We start from the raw sequence: 14381 nt of genomic DNA on the forward strand, positions 1-14381 counted from the left end.
GTACCAAGAAGTCCCAACTGTCTCAAGGGCTGTAACTGACAGAGAGCCTCACCAGTCCTACCCAGACCCCTGGGGGAGCTCACTAGCTTCACCATTTCCATTGTAGCTGTTGGTAGAAGTGCTACCATCGGTCCCCGTCTGGTGTGTGCGAGTACTGAGGACAGAGAACAGGGGGGCAGGGGCTCCTGTGTCTCCTGCTCCGCACGCTTGCACGCCCATTCTGGGGCTGGGTTTCCCACCAGTGGGAAGGGGGCACTTGAGAAGAGGAGGCAGAGTGTGAGGGCATGGGAGGTCCCTTTGGGGTGACTCCGGGCTCAGCAGGGCTGCTGGCAGCATCCAGATGGAGCGACGGCAGGGAGAGGTTGGTGGCTCTGCTGTCCTTCCCTCAGTCACCTTCTTCCTTAACAGTGAGGTGCTAGGCTTTGGTGAGCCCTAACTGAAGAGCCAGTGCATGAATGTGACCCCACAGAACCCCTCTAGCAGGGGGCTCTCTCACAGCAACCCCCTTTCGCTGTTCAGAAGAGCAGGTCTCCCACAGCCACTTGCTACTAGCAGGTAGGAAGCTGGGACTTGAACCCTGTCTTCTCCTGCCTCCACTGACTGGCCTAGCCCACCCTGAGGGCCAAGTGGAGCCCAAGTTTAGCAAGGAGTGGTGTGGGATTGTCATTGGCGTTGGACACAGAGATACGCTAGCAACTTCTGCCGTTGGCATCAGCTCGCCCCCATTAGACACTGGAATTGAAAGCAAGTGGACCCTGAACTTGATGCCAGGAGAACACTCACAGAGCCACTTCTGGCTGCAGGAGGGTCTGAGAGCAGGCCCCGGTGGCCACTGGGGCTGGTGCCATGTGGCTCAGAGGTTGGTACCAGCTGGCTCTGACGTGAACACCATGTGGGTGCTGGACTGGTCTCCTGTGGGCCTGATCAGGGCCCTGATGGGCAGGAGGCAGCATCTGATGATTGGAAACCTGCCCCCACCCACTCAGATGCCAGTTCTGACTTAGGATGACTGCAGGTGGGAGAGGATGGCACTCTCAAGACAGGCATGTTGCTCCAAGGGTTCTAGAGCTCTAAGCTGGATTCCTGCGGGGAGGGATCGAAGGGCAGAGAACAAGGCAGAGATAGGAGAGTTGTTAGTTGGTTTTTGTTTTGTTTGTGTTCATTGGCCAGGAATGTTTGTTGGTTTTAACGGAGGAAAAGGAGGGCCAGAATATTAGCACAAGCTTGGCACGCATCGATGCCCCTAATCCTAAGGACCAGCCTGCATTATGGCATGGATTGGAATCCTTTGTCCCTTTGTTGTGGGACCTTGAACAGGTCACCTCACCTCTCTGAGCCTCCTGGGGCCAATGACAGGAGCTACCTCTTAGCTTATTATGGGAGGATCAGTGGGTTCATGGGTTTAAAGTGTCAACAAATAGTAGCTGTTCCTATTTAATCCTCAGGAAGAAGGACTTGAGTATGGGGTTCTTTATATCCTGTTCCGGATTTTACATTCTCTGGTCTAAAGTTTTGAATACTTTTCTTTGGGAAAAGAGGAAGGGAGAGAAAGCCTTGTGGGAACCTGCCTGCCTGCCCTTCTTCTTCTTCTTCTTTTCTTTTTTTTTAAAACGATTTTATTTATTTGACAGAGAGATCACAAGTAGACAGAGAGAAAGGGGAAAGCAGGCTCCCTGCTGAGCAGAGAACACGATGTGGGGCTTGATCCCAGGACCCTGAGATCATGACCTGAACCGAAGGCAGAGGCTTAACCCACTGAGCCACTCAGGCGCCCCAACTGCCCTTCCTTCTTTGGCACAGCTGAGCCTTCCTTCCTGGAGTTGAGAATGGAATATGGAGCTTGAAGGCAGGCTTCTGGAGGGTCGGTGGAGTAGGCAGTGAGTGGGGAAGGTGGATCAGGGATAGACCCGCAGGCTGTCTGCCCCTCCTTAGAGCACTTTGCCCATTGGCTGTGTCTCCCCTTGCATCTGACTGTCTTATTCTTTATTCTTTGTCTTCCCTGCAAGTCCGCTTGCCCTCCCACCCTCTTGTGTGCTTCTGGGTCTTTCTGTTCCTGCCAACGTGTGAGGCGGGTTCTCCTAGATGCCTCTGTTGTGTATCTTCTTATTTATATGTCTGTCTACATGTGTCATTCCGGGCACATTCTTGGGATCTCTGCACATCTGAGTGCGTGTACGTGTCTGCGTGTCCATGTGGATATATGGATTTATGACACTCCCGTCTGTGGAGTGTTTGTGCGTAAGTGGGTCTCCATACCTGTTTGTGTCTAAACATGTCCTTCTGTGTGAGCCCACGAAAGGGGGTGTGTGTGTGCAGGTCGGTGTGCCCGAATGCATGGCCGTGTCTGGTCTGTGGTCAACCGAGTACATGGTTTGGAGTACGCCTATGGGAGGACTCTGCATGAGTGTCCGTGTGTCCGCCCTGACCTCTGACTGTGCGTCCACACGTGTCTGTTTGCAGGTCCTGCTGGTGACTGTGTAGGGCTGTGTGGATGGACGTTTTGTGTGTGTGTGTGCTGGCGTAGTGTGTAGGCACGTGGGCCACGCTGTGTAACCATAGCTGCGATCTGCTGGTGCCTGTCTGTCTGCCCTCAGAGGCAGCCCTCGCCCAGCTCCACTTCCCGTCTTAAAAACACGAGTAATTCCCTATTTGTCAGGGTGTTGTGTCCCTGGGCGTTCAAGGGTTACACCAGGCAGAAAAGGGCTGCATGGGACAGGTGTGTCCTGAGAGCATTCTGAGGTGGGACAGCTCCTATGGGATCAAGGCGAACGTCCATTCAGAGAATTCCCTCCCACAGTGCCCCCAGCCTCCTAAGCCACTCAGCACATTTAAGACAGTCATCCTCCCAGGGCTGCCACCCTGCCACTCTGTCCCAGCCTTGTTGAGGGATGCTGAGGACACAGGGGTGACCCTGAGCCCTGCCCTCCTGAAGCCAGCACAGGGCTGGGGTGAGAAGGCGCTTGCAGAGGGCTGGGCTGGGGGAGCTGGGAGGGAGGCTCAGTTGTCTGTAGGGGCCCAGAAATAGCCCCTGCTTCACGCTTGTCAGTTCACGCTGAGCCACTAGAGGGCCACGTAGGGGTTTTTCCAAGGCAGGATGGGGACAGTGGGGAGGGGAAATTCTGGGCAGAGGAATCTGAGTGCCAAGACAGGGGAACATGGTCAGGTATCCTTAGGGTGGAAGGATCTGGGCCGTGTGCACTGATGAGGCTGAAGCCATCAGCAGGAGTCAGACCTGCTGGACCTTGTGCGACTGGGCGGGGAGTGTGGACTCTGTCTTAGGATGATGGGGAGCCCCAGAGGGTCTTAGGCAGGGGAACAAGCCGGCCAGATTTGTGTTTCAGAGAGCTTGTTGAGATTCATGGAGAAGAGGAGACTGCAGGTCCAGAGCCACGGAAGTGGCTTCCATAGGCTCCAGGGGACAGAGGACGGGACCATGAGCATGGAGAGGAGGCGTGGGTTGGAGAAAGGGACAGAAGGAAGAACCAGTTCTTACCCGGTTATGTGCTGCCTGTGTGGGGTAAGGTAAGGGAGGAGCCCAGTGTGGGGTAGATGGCGGTGTCATTTATCGGTTTGGGGACACAGATCAGAAGCAGGTTTGAGGAAGGAGATAATGAGTTCCATTTTGGACACTTTGGGAACTGGGCACAGTCCCTGCTTCTAGGGATTTCTCTGACCAGTGGGGCAGCAGACCCGGATCAACTAAAGTCCTCAAGGACCCCACGAGTGCTCATTAGTAATTATGTGTCATAGTCTAGTACTTGGGGCTGAGGGCTGGAAGGGCTTCCTAGAGTCAGTGTTGTTGGAGCTGGGTCTTGCAGAAGGAGTTCACAGGTCGGGAGGAGCGGAGGGCAGGGCAGAGAGAGCCTCACAGGCCAGGCCCCTGCTCCCTGTGCCAACCTCATCAATCAGCTTGCTGTCCTCCACCTCCTTGCCTGACCCGAAACTCTCCACAAACCTGGCGCATGCCCGCAAGTGTGGCTGAAATCTATGACCTCTCCCAAATGAGAATGTTTGTTTTGTTTTGTTTTTTAGTTGATGTGTAGGGGCAGCTGGCTGGCTCCGTCAGGAGAGCATGCAACTCCTGATCTTGAGGTTGTGAGTTCAAGCTCCACGTTGAGTGTGGAGCTTAAAGCAGTAAGTACATAAATTAAAAAATAATAATAAATCAAGGAATACTTATTTTAAAATTACCATTTTTAATGCAAACATCTCATGGCATTTAGTACATTCCCAGAGTTGAGAAACCAACCACCTGTAACTAATTCCCAATCCTTCCCAGGTGAGAATCTTAGGTAAGCCTTCTTGGTTCAAATTTAAATGCTAGCCCTGCTGACAAAATGGTAGCATTCAGTGAGCTCATGATGTTACTATGTGAAGTTTTTACAGGCATGATCTTGCTAAAATCCTCACAGCAAGCCAGTGAGGTTGGGCTGACCATCCCCAGTTGCAGACGAGTGAAGCAAGGCCCAAAGAGCAGGGAATGAGTTGTTTTGGGCTCCACAGCTGAGCAGGGTGGGACCTGGACATGGCCTCGTGTTATTGACTCTAGATTTCATGCTCTTAACCACCATGCTGGGTGGCCAAGTCCTCCCTTCTCTTTATGAGACATCAGAAAACTGTTCCTGATAATCTTGTGGTTCTTGTAAGCCTAAAACAGAAGATTCCGGTTGTGATAAAGGAAATAAAAATAAAACAGTTCTCTCCATGGGAGGGATGTTTGACCTTCTGTAATGTTTGCATTTTGGAACATTAAACCAAAGACCAGGCCAAGCATTGTCACCTCAGTAAAGTGGAAAGTGAGCAGAACAAGGGGTTTGGCCAGAGTGAAGTGTTGGTTTTCAGGTTTCAGATGACAGCAAGGATCAGGGTGAGCGGCAGGATGGAAGGCCAAGGAGCAGAAGAAAGTCAAGGTTCTTTCTGTCTGGTTGTTGGGACAGCGCATGCCCACCGGTATGACTTCTTGCAGGAGCAGGGCAGGCCTTGGAGGAAAGAGAGGGAGAACGTTTGTCAGAAGACAGAGACAAAGGAGAAAGACTCCAAAAAGGAAGGGTTTTATGAGATGGTGGAGAGTCATATTCCAAAAGTACTCTGGGGAGTTTTTGACTCTGCTAATGGTTGAGAAGCTCCTACCAGATCAAGCATCCTGAAAATAACAGCTATCGACTCAGAATAAAATCTTGAAAACAAAACAAAAACCTGATTCCCTGACATCACTGGAGAGTGGGTAAAAGCAGGCATATACTGAAGGAGGTCAGAAGGGAGTTTCCTGTTATTAAATCTTCTGGCCTGAAGGCAGGTGGAGACGAAGCCTTGAGGATGGCTGAAACCCAAGCAGAAACTTTGTAAATTTTTGGAGTGAAGAAACAGAGGACAAAGAGCAGGGTGATTACAGTGTGTGGTGGTAGCCGTGATAGGATCTCCAAAAAGTGAGAGCCAGAGTGGGGGAGTCCCAAATCTCTGTATAAACTCTGTCCCATTTTCTCACTTGTTGTTGAAGTACTTGCGTGCTAGGAAACTCCATGTGGTGCTATGTAAGTCTACAACATTGAAAGATTTCAGAGCTGTGCATTTGAGTTCAGCCAAGTTAACTGCTCCCTGAAACAAACAGAACAAGACAAATTGATATTCTTCAGTAGAACATTACAGAATCCAGAGTCTTTGCAATATGTGACTTGTCATATCGAGGACAAAATCCAAAATAACTAGGCATATTAAAATACAGGAATATATAACCATACTCAAGAGAAAAGGCAATTGATGGAGATTGACCTGGGGATGCCCATAATGTTGGAATTTAGCTGAGACAGTTTAAAAGTACCTATTATGTCTGTGCTCCATATGTCAAGTGGTATTCAGAAGCAAGAGGTATTGACCTACCTTCTGACTGTGAGACTCAAAGGAGGTAGTCAAATGTGTCCTCTTCATTGGAGAGAGTGTTAGGGAAAGCTGTGCTCTTGAGGGAAGAGCTTATTTTGAAAGAGATTAGGAAAGAGAGAGTTTAGAGACAAAGTTTATTTTTACACAGATGTTAATAGAATACCTACCATGTGCCAGCCACTGGGTCAGGTGTTGAGGATATAGCAATCAGCCAAACAGTCCAACATCTGACTCTCTGCAATTTACATTCTAAATGTGTCCAGGAATTTTGGTCAAAGGCATTCTGCTCAGGAATCTATTTGGGGAAAAGGACATGGAAGCAGAAAGAAAATAAATGGCGTCTTGTAACGAACCAGCAGATAATAATGGCTGTATTTACTATTATTTTAGCTAATGATCATGGAATGCCGTGTGCCAAGAAGTATGCTAAGTGATCTGCATGCAAGACCCTTGCTTAGTTCTAGGAACAGCTCTGTGAGATAGGCTATATTATTATCTACAGCTTTCAAGTGAAGATGTTGAGGTCACCAACTCAAACGTTGCAGAGAAAAGACTGGAATTGAGGTATGTCTGTGCACAGAGCTTGATCTCTTAACCACTACACAATAGTCTACCGGGCAGGTGTTGGAAACATTAAGAGGAATAAGAACAGGCTGGTTCGAGTGAAATCTGTTCACATAAAGCTTAAATTACTAAGGCTACAAATATGGGAAAACTATAAAGAAGAGCAAGAGAATGATAAGTAGAAAATTCAGAATGGAAGCTGTTTCTCAGGAGAAGCAAGAGAAATGATTACAAAGAGACAGAGTGGATTTCTAAAGTTTTAATTTTTTTAAAGATTTTATTTATTTATTTCACAGACAGAGATCACAAGTAGGCAGAGAGGCAGGCAGAGAGGGAGAGAAGAGGAAGCAGTTTCCCTGTTGAGCAGAAAGCCCGATGCAGGTCTCCATCCCAGGACTCTGGGATCATGATCTGAGCCAAAGACAGAGGCTTTAACCCACTGAGCCACCCAGGCACCCTAAAGTTTTAATGTTTTATCTCCAAGGTGAAGTGGCGAATGTTCATTTTCTTGAAACAGTGGTTGTATAGTTTATCAGCATTAGTACATATGATGGGTGTAGCCAGTTGAATGGTGACCCTCAAAAGATACGTCTGTGTTCTGATACCCAGATCTTGTGATTGTTACCTTGTTTGGAAGAAGGACATTGTGGGTGTAATTAATGTAAGGATCTTGAAATGAGGAGAACATTGTGGATTATTTGAGTGTGCCATAAATCCAATGATGAGTTTCCTTATAATAGAAAGGCAGAGAAAGGGATGAGACAGACAGACTTGAAGACAGAGACACAGAGGAGGAGGCAAGGAGAAAACAGGTGTAGATTGGGTTGATGTGGCTAACAAGCCAGGGAACCCCATGGGTTGCAGGCAGCTGGCAGAAGCTAGGACAGAGGTTTATAATGCATTATGGCAGGCTTAAGTAACTCATACAAAAGTTTCACCAAAAAAGGTAACCATTTAAAAACTAGACAATAGGGGCACCTGGGTGGCTCAGTGGATTAAAGCCTCTGCCTTCGACTCAGGTCATGATCCCAGTGTTCTGGGATTGAGCCCCACATCAGGCTCTCTGCTTAGCGATGAGCCTGCTTTCCTGCCCTCCTCTCTCTCTGCCTGCCTCTCTGCCTGCTTGTGATCTGTCTCTGTCAAATAAATAAATAAAATCTTTTTTTTTTTTTAAGGAGAAAAAAAAAAAACTAGACGATAGGGCACCTGGGTGGCTCAGTCAGTTGAGCATCTACCTTCGGCTCAGGTCATGATCCCAGGGTCCTGGTATCGGGTTCCACATTGGGCTCCCTGCTCTGCAGGGACCCTGCTTCTCCCTCTGGCTCTCTCTCTCTCTCTCTGCCCCTCTCATAAATAAATAGATAGAGTCTTAAATAATTAAAAAATTTCAAAAACTAGACCATAATAAATATACATAAGTAGTTGGAAAGCTCTGTTCTCTTTTACTTATTTATTTTTTAAATTTTTATTAAATTTCTATTTTTTTTAAGAGAGAGAGCACGTGCACAAGGTGGTTAAGGGCAGTGGGGGATAAAGAGAATCCCAAGCAAGCTCCAGACCTAGCAGGGCTTGATCCCACAAGCCCCAGATCAAGATCTGAGCGGAAATCAAGAGTTGGTGACTCCACCGACTGAGCCCCAGATGTTCCTCTTCTCTTTTGTTTTATTTTTTTAAAAAGATTTTATTTATTTATTTGACAGACAGAGGTCACAAGTAGGCAGAGAGGCAGGCTGAGAGAGAGGGGGAAGCAGGCTCCCCACTGAGCAGACAGCCTGATGCGGGGCTCGATCCCAGGACCGTGGAATCATGACCTGAGCCCAGGACTGTGGAATCATGACCTGAACTGAAGGCAGAGGCTTTAACCCACTGAGCCACCCAGGTGCCCCTTCTGTTTTGTTTTAAATTGAATGGCTTTATACTTTTTTCCCCCGATGTTAAAGTGATACACACTACTTATTAAAATTGTTGGAGGCACAGCATGGTTGGAGTCGTGGATCAAACCAGGCCCTGACTTGTGTCTCCTTTAAACTCCAGAAGCCTTGATAAGGGATTAAGGACAGGAAAGTTGAGTAACACAGAGAAAGGGTCTGCGCTATGTGTCATGCGCTCACCAATGTGACTTCCCACACGTTCTCCCTACAGAAGGGAACAATGTGGTCAGGGTCTTAAATTCTTAGTTGTTCCTTGTTGTTCCTGTACTTCCCATAACCCACTCCCTGGTTGATTGTAACTTCTTGTATCAATAGTAGCTAATGGCATTAGCCGTGACTACCTGGCATCGTGAGATTTATTTGTAGTTAATGTAAACTTGTTATAGGAACTTTCGGTCATCTGACTAGATACTGATGTATTACTCCTTCTATTGTGGTCTGCCTTATAAATGCTTGTAAGATGTGGAATAAAATCGGCACTGTTGGACATCCTCCTCAGTGCTCCTCCTGCCCCCATCTCTTTTTCTCTTAATTTCCTTTCACCATCCTCTTACCCTCACGTTCCTGGTCGATTGTCGCACCGGCCATGACATAAAATAATTTAGACAACACAGAAAAGGCTAAAGAAAAAAAGTAAGACCCAGAGTACATTATCCTTCAGAAACCTTTACTCCTTCTCCACATCCCAGTGGATGGATTGTGTGTCTTCACATCTTGATCTTGGCCATGGCCCAGAGACTTGCTTTGAGTTATGGATGTGGAGGGATCAAAGACAGGAAAGGCACTTGTACACTGCACCTCTGCCGTCACCCTGAGAACAGGGCTGGGTTGGGGCCAGTGGACATGAGGAGGAAGATGGCCACGGGGAGGGGAGCCACCTCGCCGAGCTGAACCCAGACTAGCAAACCCCCCAGCTAACCCTCAGAAACCGAAGTCCCATAAATGCTTATTGTTGAATGAAGTGTTGTGCTTTGTTACCCAGGGATAAGCAGTGCAACCCCAAATCCACTCTCATAGAAATAAGACTTTCTATTTAGGTTAACTCCCTTCCAGACCTTCCTGAATGCACATAAACATATGTAAGTACACAATTACATTTACTGTTCCCTTTGCCCAAAACCTTGTTACCCGGCATCTTGTAACAGGCTGCTTAGTAATAGTCAAAGCTTATCTGAAGTTGGGTTTCGTTTCTTTCGCAACTTCATTTACAATTGATGTGTAGTGCTGTCACGTGCAGTGGGGTGTACAATGTGATGCTTTGGGAGGTGCCTGGGTGGCTCAGTGGGTTAAGCCTCTGCCTTCAGCTAAGTTCATGATCTCAGGGTCCTGTGATCAAGCCCCACATCAGGCTGTCTGCTCAGCAGGGAGCCTGCTTCCTTCTCTCTCTCTCTCTGCCTGCTTCTCTGCCTACTTGTGATCTCTCTCTGTCAAATAAATAAATAAAATCTTAAAAAAAACAAAAACAAAACAAAAAACCAATGTGATGATTTGGTGCATGTTTATATTGCAAAATGGTTACCAGGAGAGGGCTAGTTAACAAATTGCCTCATATAAACACTATTTTTTTTTTGATGGTGAGAACATTCAAGTTTTATTTTCTTATCAGTTTTCAAGTATGTAATATAATGTACTGTTATGTGTAGTCACCATGCTGTCCCATGGATCTGCAGAAATTTCTTGTCTCATAATGGGAAGTTTGTACCTTCTGACTAACATCTCCCCATTTTCCCCAGCCCCCAGCCTCTGAAATCACCAATCTAACATGGGTTTTTTATAAGTTCGGCTCTTTTAGATTCTATAGGTAAGTGAGATCATGCAGTATTTGTCTTTCTCAGAGTGAACCCTAGTGAAACCATGGGCTAGAGTTAACAGCAAGGTAGCAACACTCCCTCATCAATTGTGATTTCCTCTCACCAGCTTTATTCCAAATGCTCACTTGTCACATATGGCTAATGCCCATCCTGCTGGATGACGTAGTTCTAGAGGAAGAGGAAGTAACCCTTCCACTCCTCCTCTCTTGGCCAAAATGGGAAAGGGAAGCTTGTAATTAGGTGTCATTAAAGTCATTTATTTCAGTGGTTAAAGACTCTTGATAGCTCACCCCTTGGGAGCAATGAGGTGGTCATTCTCTCTCCTTCAATGAGTCTGTTTTGCACAGGAGTCTTCCGTTGGGAGGGCTCACCGATGCTCAGATCCTTGAAGTGGAGGGAAGAAACTCCAGCCACTGAGAGCGAACACAGTTGCTTAGGTTACATCTGCCTTTCACTTAACATTGTATCAAGTAGAAAATTAAAGAGACTTTGTTGAAACATTTTTAGTAATTTCTTTTCACATTCTCGATCTTTCTCTTACTGGAGGAAAAGTACCAATTCATTTAGTTTGATGACCAATGCATGCTGATCTGCTAGAAAATGCATATGTGGATTATTCACCTTATTTTTGTCTTTATAAACACCGTTGAAATGAACATCCCTGTGTTTCCATCTTTGCACACTTTTCTGAAGTGTAACTGTTGTGTCAACAGGTAGGTACAGAGGAGATATTTCTAAAACTAGAGATAATTAGATAAATCACAAAAAATTAGAAAGAATTTGACTTCAAAAGTAATAATTTTATTTAAAAAAAAAAACACAACAACGCGAATTCAAGGGCAAATGCCTCATGAAACCTCTTTATCCAAAACCAAGAATAAAGGTCAGCATCTTCGTTGCATGACAAGTTTATAGACTCAATGAGTAAAACTCTGAATATAGAGTAGGTTCATGGGTAAGGAATATAAACTGACAACTCCTTATGTAGAAATGCAAGGATAAACAAACAAAAGTCAGGTCTCATTACTAATCAAAGAAATAAAAACTTAAACCATAGTGTGCCACATTTTCTTGATCATTAAATTGACAAATTTTGAGAAGAATGATAATACCTATGCTGAGTGAAATAAGTCAAACAGAGAAGACACTTATCGTATGGTTTCACTCATATATGGAACATTAGGAATAGCATGGAGGACATCAGAAGGAATGGAAAAATGAAGGGGGGAATCAGAGGGGGAGAGGAACCATGAGAGACTATGGGCTCCAGGAATCACACTGAGAGTTTTAGAGGGGAAGGGGTTAGGGGGATGGGGGAGTGTAGTGATGGGTATTAAGGAGGGCATGGATTACATGGAGCACTGGGTGTTATATGCAAACAATGAATCAAAAACTAATGATGTACTGTATGGTGACTAACATAATACAATTTTTAAAAAGAATGACAATACATGTGTCTCATGAGGGAGCAGTATGAGAAATTCTGGTCAGAAAATGATAAAAACCAAGCATGAAGTTTCTAAGGACATGACAGATATGGATAGAGAGAGCCTTTCACACATTTCAGATTTAAAGTCTCAAGATCTTCTAGACAATCCAACAAAGAATTTGATTTGGGGACACCTGGGTGGCTCAGTTGGTTGGGCAGCTGCCTTTGGCTTGGGTCATGATCTCAGGGTCCTAGGACTGAGTCCCGCATCCCACAACCTTGCTTGGCTGGGAGCCTGCTTCTCTCTCTCCCTCTGCCTGCTGCTTCCCCTGCTGTGCTCTCCCTCTCTCTCTCTGTTAAGTAAATAAATAAAATCTTTTAAAAAAAAGAATTTGATTTGTTTTTACTGCTGATCCATCTAACAACCCAAGGACAGAACCAGCCTCTGATAGCTGTCAGTCTGTCAGCAGCCCACTCAAGAAAAGAAAAATGAAGTTCATAGTCCCTACATTGCCTAGTTTTTCCTTCTGCTTCTATCATCTTTCTGTTCTGTAACTCTGGTTTTTGTTTTGTTAGCTGAAACCCATCTAATTACTGATTTTCCTTAACACCAGTAATGAACGTGCTGGACTGTGAGCCATGTGGTCAGTGACTGACTCTCTCCTGGTCACCTTAATGTCAGGAGATCCCAACAGTGTGCAGGACTGAGGGCAGGAATGTGTCTGGAATGGCTAGGTGCCTTGTAGCCCTGGGGATGTCTCCTCATGAGAGAAAATAAAGTGTCTTTGAGGGTCTAGAGCTCTTTTGTGCTTTACTCAGAGGGTGATTAGCAATCCTTTTCCAAACTATTTCATGTATTGGACTTGCACACAGGAAAATCTAACATAAGATTTTCACAGCTAAGAATGTGTAGTGATGATTGGGTTATATACTTGCTAAGTGAGTTGGTAGCTCTAAAGATGGCTCATGGAGAGAGTGGTAGGGCTATAATGATGTGTGTTTGTGTGTCTATGTCTATGATGGGCATGGAGATGTGCCTCCAGATTCCCCCTTCAAGAACTTGCTGTTCTTGCCAAGAGAGCAGTGAGCTGACAGCTTCTGGGTACAACACCATCAGGATCCACCTCAGCTCAAAGCTGAGTCCATGCTGTTCCAAGAAAGCCCCAGACCGAGGACGGTTTGTTCACGCTCCCTAACATTACAAAGCCAACTATTATGGGGGCTCATGTACCTGGAACCTATGAGGTTAAGAGAGATTCCAAAGGATGAGGTCTCATCCCTGACCCTCTTTTTCTCCCACCCCATATTCAATTCATCAGCAAACCTTGCCAGCTCCATCTTCATAGCAGATCCCAACCTGGCTCACCTCTCCCTGTTTCTACAACACAGATCTCTATTTCCCCATCTTCAATCTCATCTTCAGGCAGCAGCCAGAGTTTGCTTTTAAAATATGTCAGTTGGTGTATGTCACCCTGTATTCGCCAGGAACCATCCCCTCACTCAGACTAAAAGCCCAGGTCCTTACTGAGGTCCACGAGGCTTCACACAATCTGGCTCTTTCATGCCCTGCCTTCTTCCCATTTCCCCTTCTCTCCCTCCTCCACTCCACCCGTAGTCTGCTTGTGGATTCTAGAACACACATGCACAGCCTCCTCCTTTATGGCTCTGCTGTTTTTTTAAATCTTACTGCCAGAAACACTCCCTTCCCAATAACCCACATAGTCTGTTTCTCCACCACCTTGAGACACCTAGCCTGTCCTGATAGTAATCCCAATCCTGGAATCTCTGCTGTCCTAATATATTATTTTATCATTTACTTATTTATTATGTTTATTTTTCATTGTCTATGTCTCCCACTAGAAGGAAACTCCATGAGGGCAGGAGTTGTGGTCTGCTTTGTTCACTGATGGATCCCAAGTACTTGAAGATGGTATTGGTACATGTTGGGTATTTGACAAACATTGGTTGAATAACATGAAGTATGAGGGAAAGCTTTCATCCATTAAGTGAGTTGATGGAGCTTGGAAATAGAATGATAGGAGGCTGAATAATTCTCCACAATGGAATGGGGGAGAATCTGAAACTGGGATTTGTGAAAGAAGTTCCCTGCAGACCAGGAAGGTACGTTTAGAGGGAGAGACAATTGACGGGGTTTGGGGCAAGGAGCCAGCAAGATGGTTGTGAATAGAATATTGGGGGGTTGAGCATCAAGTGGGAAATCTCTGGTGGTGGACTCCTAGGAAGGGTAATTGATAAGGGGAGTCTAAAAGGTCATTTTAAGTAGTTTTCTATGCCCTACAGTGACGGTGCACAGAACACACAAGAAGCCAGCTACACTCAACAGCTTTGACTCCCTGGCTGCTTTTATTTTATTTTATTTTGTGCGGGAGATGATAATCAGGAAGACGAATGGTGCACTACATTTGGGACACTATCACAAAAAGACATAGAGTCTATAACAAGAATTCGGTGGAGACAGGAAGCACCACAGAGGGGAAGAGAACACAAATTCTCCAGATTGTTGCTGAAATCTTGGACAGCGCATTGCTTTTCCATTGGATGGAGCCGGTACATATCTCTGTATTTGCCCATAACCCTCCCTGACCTGCAGTCCCATGACAGTAGGAATAGTGCCTTCTCTTAGAGCTGTTGTGAGAATTTAAGCTGTGGTGAGTGCCTCTCCACCTTAGAGGAGGTGAGCTGGTGCACTCGCATCCGTGGACAGAGCTCTGGTCTCCGACCGTTCCTTCTGCGCCCAGTAGAGGGCAC

The sequence above is a fragment of the Neovison vison genome, chromosome 7, assembly GCF_020171115.1.
Source record: "Neovison vison isolate M4711 chromosome 7, ASM_NN_V1, whole genome shotgun sequence".
NCBI classification, from domain to species: Eukaryota; Metazoa; Chordata; class Mammalia; order Carnivora; family Mustelidae; genus Neogale; species Neogale vison.